This window comes from Nothobranchius furzeri, chromosome 6 (genome assembly GCF_043380555.1).
Source record: "Nothobranchius furzeri strain GRZ-AD chromosome 6, NfurGRZ-RIMD1, whole genome shotgun sequence".
Taxonomy (NCBI): domain Eukaryota; kingdom Metazoa; phylum Chordata; class Actinopteri; order Cyprinodontiformes; family Nothobranchiidae; genus Nothobranchius; species Nothobranchius furzeri.
The window spans coordinates 52,835,936-52,861,642 of record NC_091746.1 but is presented as its reverse complement, the minus strand read 5'-3'; the positions used below and the strand labels follow the sequence as shown (position 1 = coordinate 52,861,642).

Genomic DNA, 25,707 nt, shown 5'->3' with positions numbered 1-25,707 from the left:
GCTGCAGTGTGAACATAGCCTTAGTGCCATTATGGTAAACCAGCTGCCAGAGAGTCTCTCACTCACCCACGGTGCTGTGTGAGGGACAGAAAGTTAGCGCGGACACACGGCATCAGTCATAGCTTAATATCGCTCGAAAAGCGCTAGGAAACGGGGGGAAAAACCTGCAAATTGTCAAACATGCAGCTCTGGAGAATTGGTATCAGCTCCCATAACAAATTTTGCTAATTGCTGTGTTTTGTTGTTTAAATATTGTTTTGGGAGAAATTTCTCCACCTCCTTGCTGTATCGTCTTGTTTAAGTCATATGTGACTGACAATATAAAATTCCATAAGTTTCATAGTAAAGAGGCAGAGTGCATCACTTCTAAAGCATTAGATCAGTCTGAATAAATATTATTTATCAGACGATATCCAACATGGTTTAATGCATCAGTTAACCAATTTGAGAAGAAATCACTTATATACCAGAAACTGAAACTAAAGGACTGCTGCTCAGTGAAAAACCTTGCCAAATGTTCCGACTGTCTTTCAGTAAGCGTGACATCCTGAGATAAATTTTTAGACATTCATCATCCATGTAAATCTCTCTCCCTGGAGATTTGAGCGCATTAGATACGGAGCTATCAGCAGCCTCCCCGACATTGCTGTTTGCTGTCTTTCAATGAAAGCACGATGAAAACACAGGAAGAAGCTAGGAGAGCTTTGGGGCTGCGATCGATGCATCCGTGTCCAAGTCTGAGCTAGGTGAAGCCTCAACATCTGCCCTCCTCACTTTCTCAACCCTTCAGTTTCCGTCCTGTCAAATCTCCCACTGCCGCTAATGTATCAGAACGTAGTGTCATCCAGTGCCGCCACACAGCAGTCGATAAATACTGGAAATGCTACCCATCTCTGAAACATCACTCCTTCACTTACTGTAAGTGCACATCACCGACGGCCTCATCCCAACACTGCTGACACGGAGGAAAACAACACCAGGCAGACCCAGCTACGACTGAGCATCATCAGATGCAACCACAGACGAGATTTTCACCATTAAAAATTGCAGATGGCATTCTGAGGGTCTAAATTTGATTCTCACTCATCATATCTGAGCTGGTATTAAACATCATTCCAGGAATAATGGATATGGATGGTGTATGATACTGCTCCTTTTCTCCTTCTGTCAACTGACATCTCCGTACTTTTATGCTCATTTTATGACTTCACAAGAGCTAAATTTATATGTCCTCTAATGTCGATTTAAGCAGTTCATGTACAATCTTACTTTGGTCCAAATATACAATAGTCAATAAAAAAAACTCTACTTTTAAAACATGCCCCCCTTGAAACCAATGCTGAGACCCACCGATTCTCTCACACCAGGAGAATGTTTGCAGCACAGACTAGTAAAACCCTTTTGACATCATGGAAAAGTGTTGATTTTCAGTAAGTTATTGTGTTTAGTTGTTTTTGGTTTCTTAATATTGGCTGAAGGTTCGGAGAGTTGTTGGCAGAAGTATGACTTAAGACTCTTTCCATTTTCTAACCTTCTGAAGTTCATTCTTCCACAAACTATCCAGTATAGGGCTACAGCTATCTAACATTTTAGCAATCAGCTCCTTTACTGACTAATTCATCTATGAGACACACATGCACAACTCCAACAATTCTAAATTTGCATTAATTAAAAGCTATGCCTAGTGCAAGGGTAAATGTACACCCGTGTGCCACCAGATCTTGCAGGTCTGGGGCAGAAAGCAGTTTGTGCCTCCACCAACTTTTGATGATAAAATTAATGACAGGTTTTCAGATCTGAATGAGAGAATCACCTGAACCTCCATGTTTGGCCTTACCTGAGTACAACAGCTTTAGTATTGATCTGCTCCTGTAGGCCACCAGATTCCCTAAATGCTATATCTGTGAGGATTAATCTTTTAAATACAGTTTGCTTTAGTTCAGGCAGCTGGTTCCACTGTTCAGATCTTTAGGGCAGTGCGTGTTTTACTTGTTTCTCTACTCCAACACACCTAATTTAGAGGTTGAATCCCCCTGTGCAGCAGCTCATCAGGCTTATCAGAAGCCGGTTAATCACCTGCTGATTGAAATCTGGTGTGCTGAAACTTAAACATGCTGGACACTGGCTCTCCAGGACCAGAAGTGAGTCCTGCTTTAGGAAAGCACTAATTTCCTGTGAAACAAAGCCACATTATACAAGATTTACCAAAGAAAAAAGTGTCACTGTGTACATCTTCACATTTTTCTAAACACCTTTGTCAACTTGAATTACACTCAGGTTTTATCTGACCTAACTTGCACTGACAGGAACAATAATAGTCTGCTTTCCAATAATTCTGCCACAACGCTCAGAGTAATTAATGGCGCCATGGGTCCTGTGAGAGTGGGACAAGCTGTGTATTTTGTCTCGTCACCCGTCCCACTCTGTTTGACACCTTCGGTCACATCCCTCTTTTCCTGTGCCAAGAATCCTATTGGTGCTCTGGCCTGAGGGTTTTTGTGCCCACCCTCATAGAACAAACACTCGTAGGACTCAGCAACGTACCCTTGACCATCCCCGGAGTGCAGGCAGTGCCACCGGCTGAAACTGGAGAACGGAGAGCTAAAACAGCTGCTGCCGCTCCATCCTGCATCTGCCACAACTGTGATTTGACAGAACAAAGCAAGAATGCAACCATACATTTGTGCTGGAGGTTCAGACACACTCCAGACATTGTCCTTGAAGGTTTTCTCTTTCGCTCTGTCAGTCTAGTCTTCTTTCAATACAAAGATTGATGAATAAAACTAGAAGGAATACTTGTATGCCATTGTTGTGCCAGCTTTGTGTTTTATGAAACTCATAAAATTTCAGAGTTTTAGCCAGTATTTTAGAACATGAATGAATGTTAATCACGGAGAACACAGAGTTTCTTTAGATGATTGATGGGGACTGTTGGGTGACAGATGGATCAAACAAACTGGTTCTATCGACCATGCACAGGGCTCATTACTAAAATCAGCTACACATGTACAGGCACTGTAATACATCAGTCCACACCTGTGCTGGTTAGGTCTGCATAGAAGGCTTCAGTATAGCTTTCTTTCAGATCATCATTCATCCCAGTGTTCATTTGTTAGCTAATTATTTTCCTTTTTTCTTTTCATGACAAACTGAAAATTGGACTTATTGGACTATAAAAAATAAAAACTGACTAAAACTGATAGAGAATTTCATTAACAAATAAAAGATGACAAAGGTTGACAGTAACAAAATTCCAATCAACACGCGGAATAGATGGGAGGAACGGATAAAAGAAACAATCAGCAAATAAAACAGGAGAGACGAGACAAGAAAAGAACCAATTTGTGTCCGGAGCAGCTGTTTGAACAAGATGCCAGTAAGGCAAAAGTTGACTGTGTCTAAAAGTAGAAAAGTTCCACAGCTGGGAGGAAAAGCATTAAATGTGATTATCTGTAAATCGTTGCTTGGTGAGTATCCATCCATCCATTTTCTTCTGCTTATCCAGGTTTGGGTTCTGGAGGCAGTAGCCTAAGCCGAGAGGCCCAGACTTCCCTCTCCCCAGCCACTTGGGCCAGCTCTTCCGGGCGAATCCTAAGGTGTTCCCTGGCCAGGTGAGAGACATTGTCCCTCCAGCATGTCCTGGGTCTTCCTTTAAGTCTTCTTCCGGTTGGACATGCCTGGGAAACCTCACCAGGGAGGCGTCCAGGAGGCATGATGCCCGAGCCACATCAACTGGCTCCTCTCGAATTGGAGGAGCAGCAGATTAAAGCCGGGCGTACACTGTGCGACTTTTTCACTCGTAGCACTCAGCTTCAGCTCAAACTGTACGACTTCCTCGCAGAGCAGATCTCACGAGTCATGTGCTCACACTGTACGACCCAGTTCTCGGATGCGACCTGACTGCTCACACTGTACGTCTGGTAGCAACACGTCGGCCCTAAAAATATGCTAAAAATAGCAGTTTTCACACAACACGTCACACTTTTTTGTGTTGTTTTGCCTGTTGTCCTTCAGGAGTGCTGCAGGAGGACACACAGGGATTTATGGGGGTTGGATGAGGAAAACGAAATAAAGAAAGTAAATCTGTGTTTTGTGATCAGTTTAATTTGACATGAACACGACAAACACGTTTTCTTGACAATCTGTGAGTAAAAAATGTGTAGAAATAAAAAAGAACAACGTGTGTTATTAGGGAAATAGCGGGTGAGCGGCGTTGATGCATGATTGCGCATGCGCCGTGAGCGGTTCTGATACATTTTGGGTCGCAGCTGCTCGCAGCGCCGCTTCAACAGTGCGATACCCTCACGAGGGACGAGGAAAATATTAAAAACGCCAGAAGACCGTCCGTGCGAGCTCACGATTGCTGATCGGTAGCTGGTCACGTGGTGTTAATCGCCTTTCGTAACCCCCTGTACACTACACCACGCTCGGCGCAAAACTCGCCCCGATCTTGTGGATTCTCGCACGAGTGGAAAATCTGCTCAAAAAAGTGAAAAAGTCGCACAGTGTACGCCCGGCTTTACTCCGAGCCCCTCCCAGATGACAGAGCCTCTCACCCTATCTCTGAAGCCCGGCCAAATTTTGCCTTGGCCCCCAAAATGTCTTGAAACAGCCCTGGCTGTGTGACTGAGTTTTGAAGGTGATCTGAACTGTATCAGATGTATAATTATTACATGTGTATAACTTATTGTTTTATACAGGTAAAAACGTGTAGTGGAGATGAATCTACCTACATTTTACTTTTTGTTTTGTTTTCTTGTTTTTATTTAACTATTTTCCTGTCCTGTTTGTCTCTCATCTTCCTGCATCTCCTCTTAATTCTCCAGAAAAACTGCTGCCTGTATTCTTACTTTTTCACCTCATCAGTTACTTTTGAGCAGATCAAAGGGATCTCCTGAACGCAAAGCGGAGAGGCGTTTCGATGCTGCATCAGTGAGGTGAAATCACCACAGCACAGGTGATAGCTCCGCAGTAGCAGAGCGCTTCAGGCACAAATAAGACCGAAAATAGAGAACATGTGCGGACATGAACGATCGTGTGCTAATTATAGTTTTTTGGTTGCGCCACTTTGAGAATGGACCGTGCGCTGGAAGCAGCAGCCTGGATCGCTGCGCAACAAGGCGCTGTGCCGCTCTCTGTGCTCTCTGCTCAGAAGAGTCCATAAATGATGTAATATAGGTAGAAAACTTTTTTCCGGCTCCCCTGGATGTGTGGGATATCCAGCTCCCCCATAATTCGATCCCTGCTCCTGGATGAAAAGCCGGACATTTTCATCAAGAGCCCCCAGTCCGGACGCCCTGGACAGAGAGTGAAAAGTGGACATGTTCGGGGAAAACAGGACGTACGGTCATCATAGTCCTCATAAAGCGGGAAATTACAGATACAGTATTTTGCTCGTGCCCTTGCTGCCCTGGGCCCTTTAGAGTTCTTGGGCCCTTGGCAATTGCCCAGTTGCCCATGTGGTTAGAGGGGAAGTTGGATGTTGATCTGTGAGGGAGGGGTGGGAATCTTAACTGTTGTGTGGTTGTTTTTAATATTGCACACTTTAAGTTGCACTCGTTGCATGAAAAGCACTTCATAAATAAAATTTTATTTGATTTGATGTAGAAAATAATTAAAACAATTCATCAGAACATGATCTCATGCTTTTGCTGGAATAGTTTGCAGCCCAGTGTGAAGCAGCTGTGATGAGAATCGGCTCCTTTAAATCCGAGACCATGATCTTGAGTCGGAAAAGGGTAGAATGCGTTCTCCTGCCCCAAATGGATGAGTTCAAGTATCTTGGGATCTTGTTCATGAGTGAGGGAAAGATAGACCGGAAGATAAACAGGCGGAATACACATGCACGCGCGCACACACACACACACACACACACACACACACACACACACACACACACAAGATTTGTTTTTACCTTTTTTGCTGACTAGTTTTGGCTAATGCTGCAGCCTTCCTCAGCTTGGCTGCGCCTAGAAACCCGGGGTCTCCCCTGCTTTTAAAAGTGTTATGGTGGTAGCAGTGAGCGTTGGCTGGAGTGGGTGAATGCAGGGGAGTGGGCTGATGAAGCCAAACTGAGCTCATAGAGCCGCTGATCTTTACACTACTTTCTTTTCATGGTGCTGCTACAGCCGACTTTATTAATGACAGTGGTTGTTTGCTGTAGTAGCTCCTTTTGTTTTAATCACTCAGCTCCATTCATGAGTGTGAGATGGAGATTCACCCACTTACTGCAACAGCTGAATGGAGTGTACCATAATAAACTTATGTGGACTTGAAAGCACATTGTCTCTTCTTTTTAAATCCATCTGAATTTTTCTATACCTCTAACTATCGTGGAGTTACAGTGATTCGAAATGAACATGTAACATGTCAACATTCTGTGTTATTGTGGTTTTTTGTGAGAAATAAACATCAAAAATTAAATTGCAACAGGTTCCAGATGTCCACAGTGGTTGACGGTTTTGTAACTTAAAGGGACTTTACGGAGTTTTGAATTTTTATGCTAGCGATTGCTCCCTCAGGCCAAAAGTGTAACGGCAGCTTCAATAGTAGGCTCGTGCACGAGGCACGCATGTTGTACGTGAACACTCCTTAACGAAAATAACAGCTGAGACAGTCCCGTGTGTGTGTGTGTGTGTGTGTGTGTGTGTGTGTGTGTGTGTGTGTGTGTGTGTGTGTGTGTGTGTGTGTGTGTGTGTGTGTGTGTGTGTGTGTGTGTGTGTGTGTGTGTGTGTGTGTGTGTGTGTGTGTGTCCTGGAGGACAGAGGACAGGAGAACGCGCAGCTAATTAATTAAATAATTTGGTTCAGTACCTTTCTCTTCAGCACAGCCGACAAAGGTTTATGATGGGTCAGTCTCCCTGCATGCTCAGATCATTCCCTTCCCTTGCTTGAAAAATTGTTCCAAAATGAAAGTTGAACCCACATCTTTTTTATCAGTGAATTCAATGCCATTCAGCGAGTCTCAAGTAAAAATTTGGGCATCTTACTGTAAAAAAAATATACCATTAATGTAAAAAAGAAACTCTAAATAAACTATGTTCGCATCCAGAATCAAACCCGGATCTTCCACACAAGAGTCTGACGTCTAACTAGGTGAGCTACAGCGCCAGTTATCCTTGACAGCTGAAACAACGTTCAAAGAACGGTTCGGAGCGAAAATGGCTATTTTGTTGCCAATTTGCAGGAAATTTCTAGAAGAAAGTAGCTAAGGTCCTCAGAAATGTAGCTAGGTTCATCACTAGGCGTTAGGAACAGCGACAAAGTCGCTGAGTTGGCACTACCTCTCTCTCTGCTGCTAAAGCTACTGATTGCAAATGCTACGGGCTATGCCTGAGCGTGAACGCGCATGAAGCAGCCTGCTCGACCCGAGCAGCTCTCTTTTTCTGTGATTTTACAGAAAAACAGGCAATCACAGTAAAAATGCCAGGGCTCATTCTACAGGACCAGGGCATTGCAGGAGAATGTATGAAGAAGAAATTTATTATTTCTGTACATGTTTTGGCTGTCAACCTTCCATAATGCCCCTTTAAGGTTTTAGTCAGCTGCAGTTCTGTTTCTAAAGCTCACCTGCTGCTAAATGCAGCTCAACTTATTCTACGTTTGCACAACTTTTCATCCACACTCCCTCTTATTCTCATCACAGATCCTTCGTTGCTCTGATGAATGAGGTGTTGATGGCTGGCTTTGACAGCCCACCGATTCCCCCGTGGGGAATCTTTCCAAGGCTTTCTGGAGGCGTTTCATTGCTGTGTTGGACATATGAATGACAACATTTTCTCTTATCGCATAAAACAAGATATACTTTTCAGCACCTACTCTCAGTTAAAACAAACAGGAGGAGTACTTGATGATGTGAATGCTGCTGGGTCTAATGTATTCTTCGCAAAACACACTCATGTTTGGCTACACGTCGTAGAAGCGGCCGTGTTTTTCCTAAACCTACTTATGACCGTGATTATTATTGCACTTCAAAGATGCAATTATGTGTGTAAAATGTCCCATCCAGTCATTGGGCAAGGTAATGGGCTACTTATTTAGAATGTATACAAGGGATCTGTTCTTGTGTTAGAAATGGTGTTTTTCTGGTAACGTTGTAGCATCGTTGATCCAAGTGCATTAAGTATCACACAGAAATCTGTGATTTAAGTCAAGAACATGCTGAATAAGAACACCAAAAATGAGTAGGTTGCAGTAACTTGCTAAATCCGTAACGCACAGGGGGTTAATTGTGGGAATGTTAATGCAAACTCATCTGCACTTATCCCTCTATTGTTTTATAGACCATTTAAGTCTAGAGCAGTGGTTATTCCCAAAGAAATGAACTACTGAAACACACAGACTCTTCTGGAATATATATTTAAAGGTGCATTATGTAATAATGTAATAGTGAAATAATCACAAAACTGTTTAATGCCATTTTTTGTTGATTTGAAACCGTTTAAAAACTCATAACAGGATGACCGCATCTTCCAGTCCCCTCTCCCTCTCTTTTCATTTATCGCTCCATAATTGATGAATGAACAAAGTTAAAATTTCTGAAGAACCAAAATGGGAAATAAAGATAAATATGTCTTGAAAATTAAACAAATGCACAAAACACAAATCACCTATCAAGGTTTGCATCGTCCTGTGACATTGTTTTCTCTCACATTTTTGATCCAACTAACCAAAGCTTGACAAAGGGGAAAGAGACGATGGAAACTACAGAGAAAATTTCCAGTAGAATATTTCGATTGTTGCAACAACAAATACAGATTTGCATGAAGAAAGTATATTTTTCTGCTCACATAACTTAAAAGAACATCAGAAGCATGTATATTTTCATGTTAAGGTACATTTATAATCTGGTTTGCGATCAGTCATGAGGCAACTATGAAACTCAAGTGATTAATTGTGATTAGACATTTTTGCTTTTCATAGCCCAATTTAAACTCTCCACCATATTCAAATGTGCCACAAATAAGCCGTGGCATGGTTTTGCATCTATCATAGACTCTGGACTACCTAGATCAAAAGAGGATTAGTGACAAATTGCTACAGTGACAGCCAACCAAACCAGCTTTTTATGGTTTTGTTCAATATACAGCGTGTTATAGGGAGCCGAAGTCTCCTCTGTTTGCGGTCGGTTCATGGGTCCCCAAAAGAATGAAAAAGGGAATGCAAGTCAACGGGGCTAAAAGAGCTAATTTCTAATTCGCTTTGCCTTAGGCCCTGGATCACATGTTGTAATTCAATTTAAATTTAAATTAATTATGGATGTTTCGACCACGCCATTCACGTACTTAGAGATTTATCAGCTTGTAAAAGTTCGTAATTAACATGACTACAAATTAGACATCGGCATGTCACCACAGAATCTCCTCTGCCCTAGCATAGCTGCTACATGGCAAGATTTATGACGGTTCTTTCCTCCTGAAGGAAGGACTTGAAGTTTGTTGGACTTACAGCCATTTTCCCTCTGTTTCTCTCCATGTCTGGGTTGATGACGTCACTTTTGTGAAGAGCATTTGTAGTCCTGGACAAGCAAAATTAGAAAATAGCGTTTTTAGCCTCATTGACTTGCATTAATTTTATTGTTCCTCCGGGGACCCATGGTCCGGAAGTAAATGGGCGTGACTCCTTATTCTTCCGACATTTAGTTCTGCTCTTGTTGTGAATGTGATTGCTGCTGTGACCCACTGCAGGACAATAAAGTTTCTATTCTATTAAATCCCAAAGTGTGAATAGTTTTCACTCCTGAAGCCAGGTGACTCAAAAATCCTTGGGATGCTGATTTCAGACAGGCAAACACATGAAAACAGAAGGAAGATGATCAAATCAACATGCCTAAGGTCTAAGGTTTGGGTGTGTTTGTATTTTGAACACATGTAGCGACTGCCAGGTGTGTCCACAGAGGGAGTGAAAAAGAAAAACACAAGAACAGACAAACTGCTTGAGTTCACAGTTCACTCTCTAGGCTTCTATGAAAAACCAAAACAGATGATTGACAGAGTCAGTGGCACAAAGGCAAACAGAGAAAACCTTATGAGCTTCCTGGGAAAAATGCAGAAAGCAAACCAGTAACAGACTACAGTATAGCAGATTTGGTTATGCGCGTGTGCAAATGTCCATCAAAGACAAGGCAACAATTCTTAACTGACCAAATAAATACATTAAGCTCCTCAAATCTAAAAAAGAAGTCAAATTATGCTTCTCCAACTTTAAAATCATAACCATCTAAAAGAAGGAAACGCACATCTGTCAGCACATCTAAATGAGCCAATCACAAACCCTGAGAGAGGTGGCAGAGAGGTCAGTCGGCTGTGTGTGTCGGAGCAGAAGGGCAGGAGGGAGAGGGAATGAAAGTCTATTCCCAGAATGGATACGTTCTCCAGCTCCTTCACCCTGTGGGAACAGAAGCCACAGTGGGCAACCTGAAACCCATGATGTCATCCAGAGACACCATGTGTTATCTCAGAGAGAGAGAGAGAGAGAGAGAGAGAGAGAGAGAGAGAGAGAGAGAGAGAGAGAGAGAGAGAGAGAGAGAGAAGAGAGAGAGAAGAGAGAGAGAGAGAAGAGAGAAGAGAGAAGAGAGAGAGAGAGAGAGAAGAGAGAGAGAAGAGAGAAGAGAGAAGAGAGAAGAGAGAGAGAGAGAGAGAAGAGAGAGAGAAGAGAGAGAGAAGAGAGAAGAGAGAAGAGAGAGAGAGAGAGAGAGAGAGAGAGTGTAAAGAAAATACACAAGGGTCAGCATTTCACAACTGATGAGGTAAACTGTAGATTAGCTGCCTAATTAAGTCAGATCCATCTGTTAAGATCGTCCATCACACTCAGTTCACCAATAAGTAGACTTGTACTTTGTGTGACCACATTTCTGCGTGAAAATGCAAACAGGAAGTAGTGAAGTTATTCATTGCTGTAAATGTACCATTAAAATATCAGACCAGTATTTTCCCCCCTGGAGACAAAATCTGAAAAAAATACTGGCTTTTAACCGATATCCAAGGTACAAACATTCTCTAACTCTTAATTTCCGATACCGATATAAACTGATACTGATTTGTGTGGTTCCTCTCCCATAGAAACAATTTAATCCTTTTAGGTTGTAAACATTACATATCTCCTATCATGCATGCTTAAACGTTATCTACTCAAAACAACTACTTCAGTCAATCAGAAAAAGTGCCATGTTTAATTTGTCTCGAACAGCAGCTGATCCATATGATATGAGTGTGTTAAAGTAACTTAGTTGATAAAATGTAAGCAATGTACACAAGCTAAGGTAGGCTAATCGCTAAGCACGACATTAAGATGTGTGTATGACTGAGTAATGTATCTTCTTTTACTTTATTTTGCAGCTATGATAAAACATTTGTAAAGATCTTCAGATAAGAACAGCAAGCCTTGGGTGAAGATTCTTGTTGTTTGCTAGCAGTGTAGCTACACGTAGCAACATGATGCATGTGAGGACAGCGTACGCTCACTACAAAAAGGAAAAAGTCTGCTTCACAACTTGTTCCAAACAAATTCAAATATCTTTAAATCATGACGTCAGATCAGTCATATGTTGATGTACATTATGTGCATGGCATGTAAAAGTTGGGTCTTTAAGTGTAAAAAACGATATTTTCCAATATTACATGTTAATGCTGTTGGGGTCCCGCCCTGATGAGAAAATTACTACGCAGTATTTTCTCCAAAGGACTATGCCATCTACGCCCTGAAGTGTAGACAATAAAGCATATTGATATCAGCGCCAGCAGGGACTCCATGTCCCATGATCCTCTGCAGCCGGCAGCAGCTTGATGATGTCATCACGCAATACCAAGTCTGACCGGCCCAGTGGATACCGACCCCTACAGAGACAGCCCGCTGGACGAGTCTATGAAGCCGAGGCGCAGAGCGGAACTCTTTCTCTCCCCTGTCCAGTTCACCTGGTGTAAGGAGACCCCTGCCTCTGCTCCTGCCGTTCCGGATGGCATGTGTGTGAGGCCTAGCTGCTGGGATCAACGGACCAACGCTATCTGATCTGCTCAGCCCCGGACACAGAGGGACGCCTTGTGTCCGTTCATTCAAGTTAATAAATGTTATCACCAATTAAGTTTTGTCTCAAGTGAATTTGTCGGTGTTGGATAGAATATGACCGCCGCTCATTAAAAGAATTTTACGAACTTTAGACGGATTGATATAGGTTTGGATTCATTTTCCTCTGTTAAAAGGGGTGGTGCCCTAAGGCATATCCATGGATATCCTAATTAAGTAATAAAATCAGTAAATATTTCTGTATGTACGAATTTTATTGATGAATCCAAAGGGTAAGTAAAACTTACAAACTATTGGTTGGCTAATAACCACAACAATGCCAATATCAGCCAATATTAATGGTAGACCGTGTGGTGTCCAGAAAAGGTCAGTTTTTCATCTACAGTTGACCTCTTCAGTATCTGGTCATATGGAGACAAGTCTTAACTGGAACCTTTATTCTGCAAGAAAGATACTGTTGCTTGGCCAAGGTCCCTCTCAAGTTTCCTCTTATCTTTATCTGCTTTGCTTAACAGAACAAGAAGAATGAACTTTAATAATAAAAGTATTAAAAAAAAAAAGTTGGGCTCGGGCCGGGCCAGAGAATCCTGAAAACCTTTTCGGACCGGGACGGGCTGGGGCTACACCCCCTCGGGCCGGGCCGGACACGGGCTCAGATTTTAGGCCCGTGCAGGGCTCTAACAGCTAAGGATGAGCCGTATCCGGAACGGATAAAGCATTTTTGACGAATACGAGCATGAAACGAGTAAAACTCGTAAATATCTGTAATCGTGCTGAAGGAAAATCCGCTTTGGGTAACTGACTGTCTTCACGCTCTGTGATTGGCAGTCGCATAGAGCGCCCACCCCTCCCTACACACAAAATCTGCAGCCGGGAGCTCAGTCAGCTCGGCCCAGGGATCCACGCGCACACACAGACAGTAACGGATCTCTCTGTGCTTGCTTCAATGTTGCTCACATTTCTTCAGTGCTCCCTATGTTTTCTTCAGCTCGCCTCTTTTTCAGTTAAATATTTAAAGTTACTTCTTTCGTAACGTACATGGTGCATTTGACAAGACACAGCTGAAAACGGCTCCTGCATGCATCGGTCACTGCCTCTGCTCCAGTCGGGTTTTTTTTTTTTATTATTTTAACTCTCCCTCTCCCTCTCTATCTCTCTCTCACACACACACACCTTAATCAACACTGTTTTGTTTAACTGTGTGTGGGAAAATGCCAACAATGTTAGGAGAAAAATCAGTTTAATCAAATTAAAATAAAATGGTTCTAGTATTTCATATTTCCTAGTTCCTACTGCATGAGTTCAGATGTATTAATTCATGCACTTAAACATTAATGTTCTGATTTTATTGAAAAACTTGTTCTGTAATAGTTCCTTTACTATTGTGATCAAAAATATTTAATCTCAATTCTGAGGCTGCTCTGTAAATAGTTTTCAAATAAACAATACACATAGCAACTTCTGATCATTCCATATCAATTTCAGATTTAAAATAATGTATTGATGTAAACCACACCCACTAATTTCCAAATAATAAATAAGAGGTGCATTCATCTGTGTATCTCCTTTGATCTGCATTAGTGATATTTTCAGCACCAATGAAGCAAAGAAACAGATTCCTGAGTTTATGTTAGTAATTTTATTTATTAGGTGCATCTGACCTGATCTATTTTTCTCTGAAATGAGATCAAATCGGTGCTTCTATGGGTTGTCTCCTCTCTGCACTAGAAACATTTACTTTATTATAATGTTCACTTTAATGCATCTTGATGTTCTTAACAAATAAATTAAATGAAAGATATTGGTCAATAATGCCAAATATGTAAATTTGTGTTTCAATCATTTTTATACTGGCTTAAAAATACTTCATTAAGTCAACTAAGCAGGGGGTGTAGAACATTTTTAATAAGGCCAGTCCAGTAATGATCTTGGACCAAAATACAGGGGGCAGAAAGTCAAATAAAGGGGGGCAGATGGAGATGTTTTTCCAGACGCCAAGAAAAATTAAATGCCAAATCCCCCCTGCAAAGTGTGTCACTGAGAGTTTAAAACAAAAATTATTCTTGTGCAAATACTGGTGTATTCACCTTTAATACTAGTTATTACAATGCAGCAGTTGCTGGATTGGTGCAGTTCAAAGTGGAGTGCATCAAATAAAACAATATTAACATAAAATTGAGACGTGTCGCCCCCACAGCTGGAAAAATTCCTAGGGAAAACACTGAAAATAAATAAATAAATAAATGTGTCAGAAAAATACTTATTCTTCTCAAATTGTCCATCTTGAAACAGTAAATCACCTCTAACTGATTAGAGATAGAACAACTTTTTTTTATTTTTTAAAGGTGTGATTCACTGAATAAAACATTTCTTAAATATTATTTCTGATCAAAATTGGTCACAGTTTTTCATGCAGGCTGAATATGAAAATAGTCTCTTACACCAATCTCCTGCATTGACTTCTGATAGAAAATAGACAGTGAAACTCTAGGATTAGAAAATCCTGACAGATCTACGTCACACTGTCACTTAACATTCACGGATTCACCCATCTTGACTCGTGACGGGAAAGGCTGTTGTTGGTTTAGCTTCCAGAATACAGCATAGAATGTCTCATTAGTAGATGCTAACTGTTAGCATTAGCAACTCCAAATGATTAGCAACCACGGGTGAGATGTCCCAATATCAGGAAGTAAGACTCCAAATCCTGCTGTGTTAACCTCTCTTCTGATGTGGCAGTCTTCTAGATCCTGAAACAGGCGTACCTGAGTGTTTTGTGCCCAGAGTACAACTTAGGCATTCGTTCCTACTAGAGATCACTGCAAATGCATTGATTAAACACGTGAACCACACCTTTAATGCACATGAACTATTTGACCCTGAAGAGGAAAGCCCAGTGCAAGCCGATATAAAACACTGGCAGATACATTAGCAGATTTTTTAACACATGCTTTCTGTAGGAGGAGGAGAGAAAATACCACGTCATCACGCTAAGGTCACAATAAATCGTCATTTCCACCTTCTCTCCCCGAGTTTTCCACAGAACCTCTGGTCCTGATCAACTCTTGCTGTGTGAGAGATGACCACCACCACCTGCAGTATTGTGTTTTATGTGGTGAGTGTTGCTTTTTGGGGGGAAGATGAAGACTGAGGCAAAATTGCATGTGACACTTTAATTTGATGTTTGCCTTCTTTAGTCTCAGCAATCTCCTTGTGCAGTAATTCATGCTGAATTCTCAAAGTGACTTACCCATCATCACTTCACTGTGTTAAAAGTACAGTGATCTAAGATTATGGTGCATCTTACACTCAAACAGACACAACGAAGAGCAGGTTTTCGATTCTCACCCCTAATTGGAGCAATGCTAAACTATGCTTCTCCTCCAAAATGTGCTGCTTTGCGGCCAGCAGAAGCACACTCATTGATGTTAATGGTGGTTATTATCTGCGTATTGGACAGGCCAGGGTTAGAATCTTAAATGTTAAATTTGCACAGAAAGGATATCCTTGAATTTCATTTACAAATTTCTCCTGAAGGCTTTTTAAAGAAAAATATATCAGCTAACTAAATGATAAAAAGTGGTGCATCTGACTCTTGTCTACATTTATAACTCCTAACTTGTCTAAGATAAAAGTCTGACTAATTCCTTGGCGTGTCCTCATGCTCTAAACCCACTAGAATGAAGTACGGAGTCAGCACGCTTAGTTAAACAAGTCCCGTCACATTAATTTTCCTTGCCAGATCAATTGCAAAGGTGCACATGTGCTGGCAAAAATGGATCGAGACAAGCCAGAAAAACAGATGTCCTGTCACCCTGTGTCTAATGCAGACAGACAGCGGGTGAAGAAACGATTGGACGCAGTGAGAAATCCATTAAACCCACAGGGTACTGGGAGCATCAGGACGATGATGAATTCAGCCCACAGAACAAACTTGTGTCTGTGGACAGTGGATATATGGCCAGCTTCTGTTTCTGGAGCAACATATCAAGTGAAACTGCAGATCCAGAATGAAAGCTTCATCTTCAAAGTGGAACAGCAGGTTGAATTTATATTTTCCAAAATGACCGTGGTTGTATTTCCATTCAATAAATTAAATCATGACATGATTTAGGATATATTTAAACAGGTTTCATGAATTTCAAAGGATTTGAAGCCTTGGGAACAAGGCAAACTATGAATTCTGGTTTCGTTTCACTTTATTCTTCCCTAAAGGGAACTTGCTTTTGTAGCAAGAGTCTGCTTTGACAACACGTGGGCTACTCACCCTCACACAATCCTGGCAGGATTTAGAAGCATTAAATAATTTATGACAATATGATCGAAAATGCATATTTAAAAGGATACTTTGCAACTTTTTCATATTTTTAAATCATTTCCTTGAGTCAGTATGTACTAAAAAGACCCCTTAAAGGGTTAATGAAAGGCCAACCAGCCCCTCACGCCCCCGTGGCCAGAATATTCCACTTGCAACTTCAGACTGGCGGTTTCAGAACATTTCCTGGATGTTTTAGATCATGAGCACAGCTGATTTGTTTGATTTAGTCATGAACCGCTCCTGTAGACACTAATGCCACTTGCGCACTAGCATCGGTTCCACTCCACCTGCCCCAGCTCGGCTGCGTTCATCCCACACTACCATAGGAATGTGGATGTGATTTTGCACATGGGTGGACTGTGATGTCATGAGCGCATCTCCGAGCACGTGGGCAGGGCAAAAGAGTGCAAAGAAGTCTGTCGCGTCTCCATCATTAAACAAAAACGGCCTGAGCAGTATTGCTTCTGGAGACTACGATTTTGCAGCCTGCTTCACTGTGTGTGTGTGTGTGTGTGTGTGTGTGTGTGTGTGTGTGTGTGTGTGTGTGTGTGTGTGTGTGTGTGTGTGTGTGTGTGTGTGTGTGTGTGTGTGTATGTGTGTGTGTGTGTGTGTGTGTGTGTGTGTGTGTGTGTGTGTGTGTGTGTGTGTGTGTGTGTGTGTGTGTGTGTGTGTGACTTCACTGCATCCAGAGTGATAATGTGTCGCGCATACGGGAAGCCCCCCACAGGCAATCGGAGGCTCTTTCTTTCTCTTTCTTCGAGGCTCTTTTACTATTATTTTTAATGCTTTCCTAAAAATTATCGGATCGGGATTCGGTATTGGCAGATACTCAAAATTAAATTATTCGGAATCAGATCGGGAGCAAAAAGATGTGATTGGAATATGCCTACTTCTAACCCTCCTGAGATGACTTTACTCCAGGTTGGGAATTTTTCAAAAATGAGATATATTATTGAATCTCAGCTGAACCTGTTCCCTTTCACTAGCAAGTGAAGAGCTCTATTTCATGAACAGTTAATTTAATTATACTCACATAAAAAAAGTGTAATTCCAGAAATGTTTACACAGTCAGATTTGGTTTAATGCCTCCAGTTGGACTCTTACTGGTGGACTTTCACCAGCCTGAGAATATTCTCAAAAAACAAACAAATGATGCTCATGAGCTGCAGCTGATAGACAAGCTTTGGCTCTACACATCAAAATGAGGTTATTGGACTGATGAATATATTAATACTCATATCTGACGCTGGCTCGGGTCATATCTGTTCTGTTTAGTGCACATCATATTTTTTCTTGATTTCCATGGGCCGACTCAGCAGCTGAGTTAATGTATAGGAGGGTTTTTTCCATGCTCTCAGCTGGCCAGGTATGTGTAATAAAATCTTGAGTTCTCTGTAGGAAGCCCAGAGAGTTCCTGTCATTTTCTCATTTAGGGCCTCACCCCACCCACCCACCCACCCACACACACACACACACACACACACACACACACACACACACACACACACACACACACACACACACACACACACACACACACACACACACACACACACACACACACACACACACACACACACACACCATTAATGAGTTTTCATAACATAAACTATGCCTTTCGTTACCTAAATTCATGTTCCAGCTCTTAAATTGTGTCTCATCAGCAAACACTTGTGTCCAAAAGTCCAGTGGTAACTGCAGCTCCAAATGTCACTATGCAAAGTGAATTAACAGCTGTAACAGCTCCAGAACACCTGCAATAACAATCCAGGGTGTAGCAGGTTAGCTAGCAGTTACTCTTTTTGTTTTTCCCCTCTCTTGTAATTTGATCTAGCCTCCCTCTAGATTCCCATAGCCACGGCAGAGGCCTGGAAGGACAGGGAGAGAGGCTAGTCCCCTTTTAGGCAGGATAAAAGCGTAACTAAAGATGAAGGGCAAATGTCCGACTCTTTTTCCCCGTGGAAGTCCTTTGGAAAATCTGAAAAATATCAACATGTCTGCATTGAGTCTGTGAAGACAGTTGTTTGAATTGTAATATAATACATCTATTCTAAAGGAGGCTGCTGAGGCTAGTTGATGGGGCTAAAATCAATGTTACACTATTAATCAGTTTAAGACATGGATGCAAAATCGTGTGTTGAAACAACACAACTGTTGCCAACAAATGCAGACAGCCTGCGTCGTTTCCCACGTGGTGTGCTGAGATCAGATATACCTAAACCAATTTATTTAAGAACTCATGTAACTTTGCTTACAGTGATGTCATCGGTACACTGCACCACTTACAAAGAAAAACATGAAACTTCATCACCAACATAAACACAGCAAGGGTGACATAAGGCTGAACACCAGAGAGCCTTAACAGTAGGGTTTCTAAAATGTCAAAGTAACCTGATATTCCTAATAGAGAAATTAGTGTTTTACTTCAGTTTGACCACTTTAGTAGGAACCAAATCATTTTTACTGCTAAACTGCCTGAGATATTTTTCTTTTTCTCAGCATAAAAATACGGAAAAATCATAAAAACTGAAACCATTTCAAACACATGACACACATAAAGAAAATAGAAACTGACAACTCCCGCGAACTGACAGCTTTTAGACTTGTCTTTTGTTTGAGAAAGTGGTTTGGTCAGATCAGCACTAAAGCCTTTTTTTATAAAGTGTTGACATTGAGTAGTCACCTGCCACCTGTTTAGCCTGGCTTGCTAAGCTGACAACTGTTGCCAAAACCTGTTCAACTGTTCCATTGAGTATCGTGTGTGTTAAGTGTGTGTTCAGCTCATTTCCAACAATTATCAGGAGCTCTATAAGGGATACAGAGGACCAGGATTGGAAACCACAGATCTATAGAAACGCTGCTTCTACAGTCACTCTTCTTTCCACCATGTTTATAATGTAAAGCTCTGACATCAGAGCATTTCATTATAGACACTCTGTGTTGCAGGTATGATAATTGCCCTCTGCCAAATCTGTAAAAAATGACGACGCATCTGAAACCCATTTTACAGTCTGTCAACAAGGACTAAGAAACAGGAAAACGTGAAGAGGATAAAAATTGATTTAATCTGTTTTCCCTTCTCCTCTCACAGCCCGAATGGCACTCTGTGCCATTAGTAATTTGGTGGAAAAGCTTGAGGTCCCACTGCACAGTCGGTCACAGTAGAACGGTGGTTTATAATAGAACAGACATGCTGAAGAGTTCTGAGCAAAGGATTTGGGGTGTTTTCTGAAAGATCAAACTGTCAAAAAAGGTCTGGATGTTGCAGTTTGAGTGAAATGGAATAAAAAAAACTCTTTCCTCCAGATCAAAAAGCATCAATTTCTTAAACATCTCACTGAGTCTAGGAGCTTCTTCAACTCAGTCTTAAGAAACATCTAAGAGAGTAATTATGGGCTCAGACTGTGCCTGAACCTTGCTGCTTAGGCCTGTGTGTGTATCCGTGAGTGGGAATAGTACCATGTGACTGTTGGATTTGTTTAAAACCTAAAGTAGATTGACCCACACTTGACAAAATACTCTTTCCCTCAAATTTAAAGACACACACTTCCACCCTGACGCACAGCTGCCTTTTATTTGCCAGGATCCAGACGCAGATGGCGATGCAGCGCAAACTTTAACACGCAGATTCTTAACATTCCTTTTGGGTGTGAGTTACTCTACAACACAAACCGATGCTTGGCTTGGTGTGTCTTTACTTTCTGGCCAGCAGGTCACTGTCACAGGAGGAGCCTCTCCCACACAAACAGACCACTATTGTCCTCTCCCAGTTCAGTAACGCATTTTTACATCAATTCATTCGGATCCCCAAGTTACCAGAACTTCAGACAAATGTGTGCAGGCACGTGAAAACTGTATAGTACCTATACAGAGGTAGACGACTCCCTTCCCTGATGACCTTATCCAGCATGTTTTAATTGTTTTCTTGCTTCAACACAGTTTGAATCAGCAGGTGATTAAAGGGGAACAAGGCAGTTTTGGCTTGCTTTTAGCACCCCCTAGTGTCTGTCTGTAGAACCGAAGGCAAAACTTAACTCCTTGCTGTGCATTTGTCGTTTTAACGCCTTAAGCCTAATTTAGACTTCTCCGTCAGCTCCACGAGGGAGAGACACGTATAGCCAAAGACGTTTTGCCATCAGATTTCTCCTACTCCTGGGGAGTGTTGCAAAGCAATTCCCCGCCAGGACAAAAGAGGGCGTAGCGCTGTTCTGTGGTATCCTGTCATGTGTCCGGTCCGAGATAATGCATTTACTATCGTGTTTGTATTGTGCTTTTTGTATTTCAGAGACTTTTTAACACGGACAAATTTGTCCCTCATTCTCCTCCACCTCTTAATGCGCTCGCCACCCCTAAACCCACGTTTCTCCTCATTTCCTCCACAAATAAAATGCTTGCTGCATATCTTTTCACTCCTCCAATCACGGGTGAATAAAACATTCATATTTTTTAGAGTTTTCCCGCAAAGGGTTCTTCAAGCTGCTCCTTGTCTGCCACAAGATATCCTCGGCTCTCTACGTTTTTGAGGGCGCAATGACGGCGGTGTAGACGATAGCGGCGTCCAATCACAAGCTTGTGTTCTCCGTCTCATCGGACGGATGTTTAGAAAAGAAAGCTCGACTCAGTCCATCCTCGCGAGGGATCTCCAGCAGGCTCGCAAGGACGGATAATGGCGCTGCGTGTCTCCGTCCTGACGCCGACGGATAAGTATAAATTAGGCTTAAATCTAACAGCTGAAATGTCTCCCCAGCCTCCCTTAGCAACTACAGGAATGATTCATCACTGAATGAAACAAATCAGCTGTGTTCATGATATAAAACATGCAGGAAACGAGCTGGAACCAGACTGCAGGTATTTCAGCTCAAGTCCTAACAGAGCTGCCTGCAAGTCTGAATTTGCAAGTGGAATGTTCTGGCCACAGGGGCTGACAGGGGCTGGGTGGTATTTCATTAACCCTGTAAAGGGTCATTTCAGCACACACTGGCTCAAGAAAATGATTTCAAAATATGAAAAAGTCGCTAATTATGGCTTTAACAGGCTTCTGCAGAGCTTGATGAGCTACTGAACAGGGGAATCAACTGTGTTGGAGCAGGGAAAAAGCTAAAACTTGCTGGATAGCAGCCCTCAGGGAAGGGAGGTGTCTACCCCTGACTTAGACCAAGAACATTACAGATCGTTGGCCTCAGATTCGATCTCGATGCAACTGCTGAGAATTATTTAAGTCATTTACCAAAATAAATAACAGGTCTCAATAATTTCAATTGCAGTTTGTGTTCAGAAGCAATCCGAAACAGGACCTCTACTACATGTAATTCAGTTTTCTTTAAAGTAGCATGTAGTTTTTTTAAACTTTAATCTAGAGCTTTAACATTGATCTCAGTGATTGTTGAGATAAAAACTTGACCAGTTTCATATTTGACACCACTCTGCAGCCCTCTGCTGACCAAAAACCACACTAGATTGTTTTTTGAAGGGGTAGGAGTCCTATAGGGGGAGCTCTTTACCTGCTTTAGAGCGGTTAACTGTTATGCTAGCGGTTAGTATTTACCAGAGGTGTGACATTGTGGCATCATCAAGTCATCTCCATGTCATGTTTTTGTTCTGCTCAGCAATTAAACCAGGTGATTTCAATCAGCACAGTGAATTAACCTGGTTCAGTTGCTGAGCAGAACAAAAGCATGACACGGAGATGACTTGTTGATGCCACAATGTCACACCTCTGGTATTTACAGTTTGCCGATGGTCAAAAAAAAGCACAAAAAGAAAAAGAAGTTTGCTTTCTCTGTTGGCATCATGGCGAGGCCTGGAAGTAAAAGTAAGAGAGTAATCTTTAGCCTTTTTTACAAGACACACCATGCCATCAAATCAGCGTAATATTACCACAGCAACGCGTCTAATAAACCATGTGGTAATGGCGATACGCAAATTTTGTGGCATTCGTTCCGCCTCACTTGGTAGTAAAATTGCGCCTTGACGCAACTGAGGGAGGTGTCATGATCACGTGGGGAGTTACTGCCGAGCTCCAACCGGCAACCACACTGAAAATTAAAGTAATAATGAGCCGTAACTTTCGCATTTGTAAACAGAATCAACTGAGATGATAATCTGGACCAATGCAGGGCTCCTCATTGGTCATATCACCGGAGACTGCACGGGGACTGTGGGGAACAGACACCTTTAGGCTCAGCTTGTTAAAAATGAGCACGGCTTTGCAATAAAAAGCAAGTTTTGTCCAAGATGAACCGACGTCCGCGGCCGTTCAGAGACCCGTAACCCCTTTATGACGCCATCGCATAATCTTTTGTAAAAAGGACATTTTTGAAATACATTACCGCCAGAGTCTGACCACTTATAAATGACTTAAGGCTCCCTAGTACCACTTCAGCATTGTAAAACAGCTTTTGGAGGCAAAGCAAAGAACTAAAACCTGAGTAAACATCTCATCAACATTGGCGTGACTTACACTAGTTTAAGGGAGCTAAAGAATGCGACAAAATTACAAACTGATGGTGACCTGGCTTTGTTGCTACTGGAATGTAAGTAATAATATTTTTTGTCGAACAGTGTGGAACTTTTTACTTTGTGGTCTATTTCAGTATCTGTTGGCTGTGTTAGCTCATTGTTAGTATTAGCAACAGTGGTTGTTTACAACAGCAGTTGTAATTTCACTTTCAACCAGTAGGGCGGAGGAGCAGGAAACTTCTAAGTGTTACTTTTTAAATCCTTCATCAGATTGAAGTGCAATATCAAAGCTGACATTAATGAAACCAGCTAGACTTGTAAAAGAAGTATTTGAAGTTTGAAAACTATAAGCTGAATTTAAAATTAAGAAGTAAACTTGTTTTTAAATGTATACGCACCATTATGACCAGCTGCTTTACTTTTTGTGACATCTAAATTATTTTGGGGGAAAAAAACTATTCTAAAATTATTATTTTCAGGTGAAATTAGATTTTTTTTATGAGTTTCCTAATGTTCTCCACACTATCAGAAATTCATTTTATTAACTCCAATCATTCCGGTCAGTCTGTTATTCTGTTATGACAGAAACTTGGGGGGGGGGGGGGGGGGGGGGTGTTACCAACTGTATTAGTCTTTGTGGTTTATTTTACATTGTTTATCAAAATCTCAGGACACCAAGTCAATTAGCACTGTACTTTGGAGACAAATGCATGCAGCATTAACATCTCAAAGTAAACAGAAAAAAACACACACTTCTAAATCCTACCTCTCTCCCAGAGGAACGACACAGTTGGGTCTGATCAATACAGCTTTTAGCTTTAGGTTTCACTTTCCTCATAATATTATTGCTGTGGAGAAGCAAATTAAACTACACATCACAATTGTGTGTTAACCTTTATCAATATATATTGGTTTTTAAATCAGGAGGTATACAAACGTTTAATGCCTCTGAACTTGTAAGAATTGATTTCTGACAGTTGAGTCATTAATCATCATCCTGCCACTGTAAATAGACAAACGTCAATTACTCTGATTCTTTTTTTAAATAACAGAATGATGCATCTTTATCTAAAGTTTAGACTCAGATTGTTTCTGCCATTTTGACTCTTAAGTTCAATCAAACTCCTTCTGCCCTTCAACCCTCCATCAACCCCCACTCATCCTGCATATTTTTTTTCATCTTCTTTTTTAATGCCCCTCTCTTTCTCTAATAACAGGATGTCTGTGTTTTCTCTCGTGATCGCTGACCTCCGTAGCAAAGTGCCGAGCAGCTTGCAGCTCTAAGTAATTCCTGGTGCCTGCACTTGTCTCTCATCAGCAACCATGGATGAAACTATAAGTGGGGTCTTCTGTGCTTCCATGCATGTTTTTCTTGGACTAAAGGAGGGGAAAAGATTTTTATAAGTGAAACAAGACTTGTGCCTCCACTTTGTGCTGATGGGATTTAGAGAAGTTTGAGGGATGGGGTAGTGGCTATAGAGGTAGAGTGGGTTGGGCAAGACACTTAACCTGCAGTTCCACTGTAGGTGCTTGTCAGAGGGGCTGATGGTGCAAAACGGCAGCTGTACCTCTGTCACACTTCGCCAGGTCAGTTTGTGACTTCCGTGTACATTTACAATAGCCACTACAGTGTGAGTGGGTGAGTGAGGAGTGAGTGAGTCTAATTTTTCCTAAATGTATCCTTCATTACTATAATAATGTTGCAACCTGAAACTGTTGCTACTCTGCTGTTAAAGAAAGACAAACCCATAATCATCACTAGGGTTGGGCACATCGACATATAAATATTGGACAATGGGTTTCCATAGACTCCAATAACACATTTTTGAAGATAAATGGGAGGTAGCCACCACCGCCATTTTGACCGTGTCACAGGTTCCGTCAAGCCCAGACAATTCCACAAAAGGGAAGAGAGGTGGAGCTGAGGGTGGGGCTGTAAGGCTGGGATCAACTGACGACACCCGGTCGAACTAGCTACAAGCTAACCTGAAGCTAACCCAAAGCTAACGCGGAGGTGGGAGCTAAGCTAACGGAGGTAGCAACCTAGCTACAACCGGAGTTACACCAGAGCTTCTGAGTCAGAGATACGCCGGGCTGATCGCTGGGTAAAACCGAGTGGAACACAGAGGTCTCCGAGAGCTCCACAAGCTGGCAGCCGCACAGCAGACAAGGCGCCGCTGCGATCTGAGAAGCGCTGAGCTGCCGCTGAGGAGAACCGGGTGGAAAGGTTTCCATCCCAGAGCTCCACAAGCCAGCAGCCCGCGCAGCAGACAGAAGCCGCGATCGGACAGAGATGCACCGAGCTGCTGGGAGGGGAGAACCGGGTGGAAAACAGAGGTCTCCCGAGAGCTCCACAAGCCGATAGTTGGAACCCAGCTCCACCAACATGTTTCAACCCATTTTCTGAAGTGCAGCATTATGTTAAATGCACTGGGTTTTACCCTATTACATTTAAATTTCATGGTTAAACAGTACATGTTAAAATCTAAGCTCAGCTCGGCAGTGACCTAAAATACATAAATATAATTTTACTTACCGAAATAAATGAAGTGGAGACTCCTTGGATGCTCTATTAGTGCAATTAATGCCACAGCAAGTCATTTTGTCCAACAATTGCACAAATAATATCCAAAAAAGAATACACAAACACAGAGACTCAAAATCCCGGAGCAGTTTCCAAGCCAGACCGAGGCTCTACTGAGGCCCTTCCAAGGAGCAAGCTCTGTGGTCACGTGGGTCAGATGTTCATTAATGATACAGAATTTTAGGCTTTTAATACACTTAAACAGAAGAGTGAGTAAAAAAATCACCCCCCTCAGAGTTGTCATGAGTGTAAACTAGATCATTTAAACCAAAAACATGTTTATTTCTGCTGTGGAATTGGTATTTTTAACATGGGAGTCAATGAGG

The 25,707-nt window shown here is 41.9% G+C and overlaps 1 protein-coding gene across 4 annotated transcripts in view; it reads right to left on the bottom strand.

Annotated features, from left to right (window-relative positions):
- bmpr1bb (bone morphogenetic protein receptor, type IBb) overlaps positions 1 to 25,707 on the bottom strand; it is a 79,287-nt gene that overhangs the window by 48,609 nt on the left and 4,971 nt on the right. For 2 of the 4 annotated variants that reach the window (XM_054744338.2, XM_054744342.2), the window contains exon 1: positions 1,838 to 4,499. The exons of the other annotated variants lie outside the window; for them this stretch is intronic. The gene's annotated coding sequence lies outside the window, so the exon portion shown is untranslated. Of the gene's footprint in view, positions 1 to 1,837; positions 4,500 to 25,707 lie in introns of those variants that run through there. 4 annotated transcript variants of the gene reach the window in all.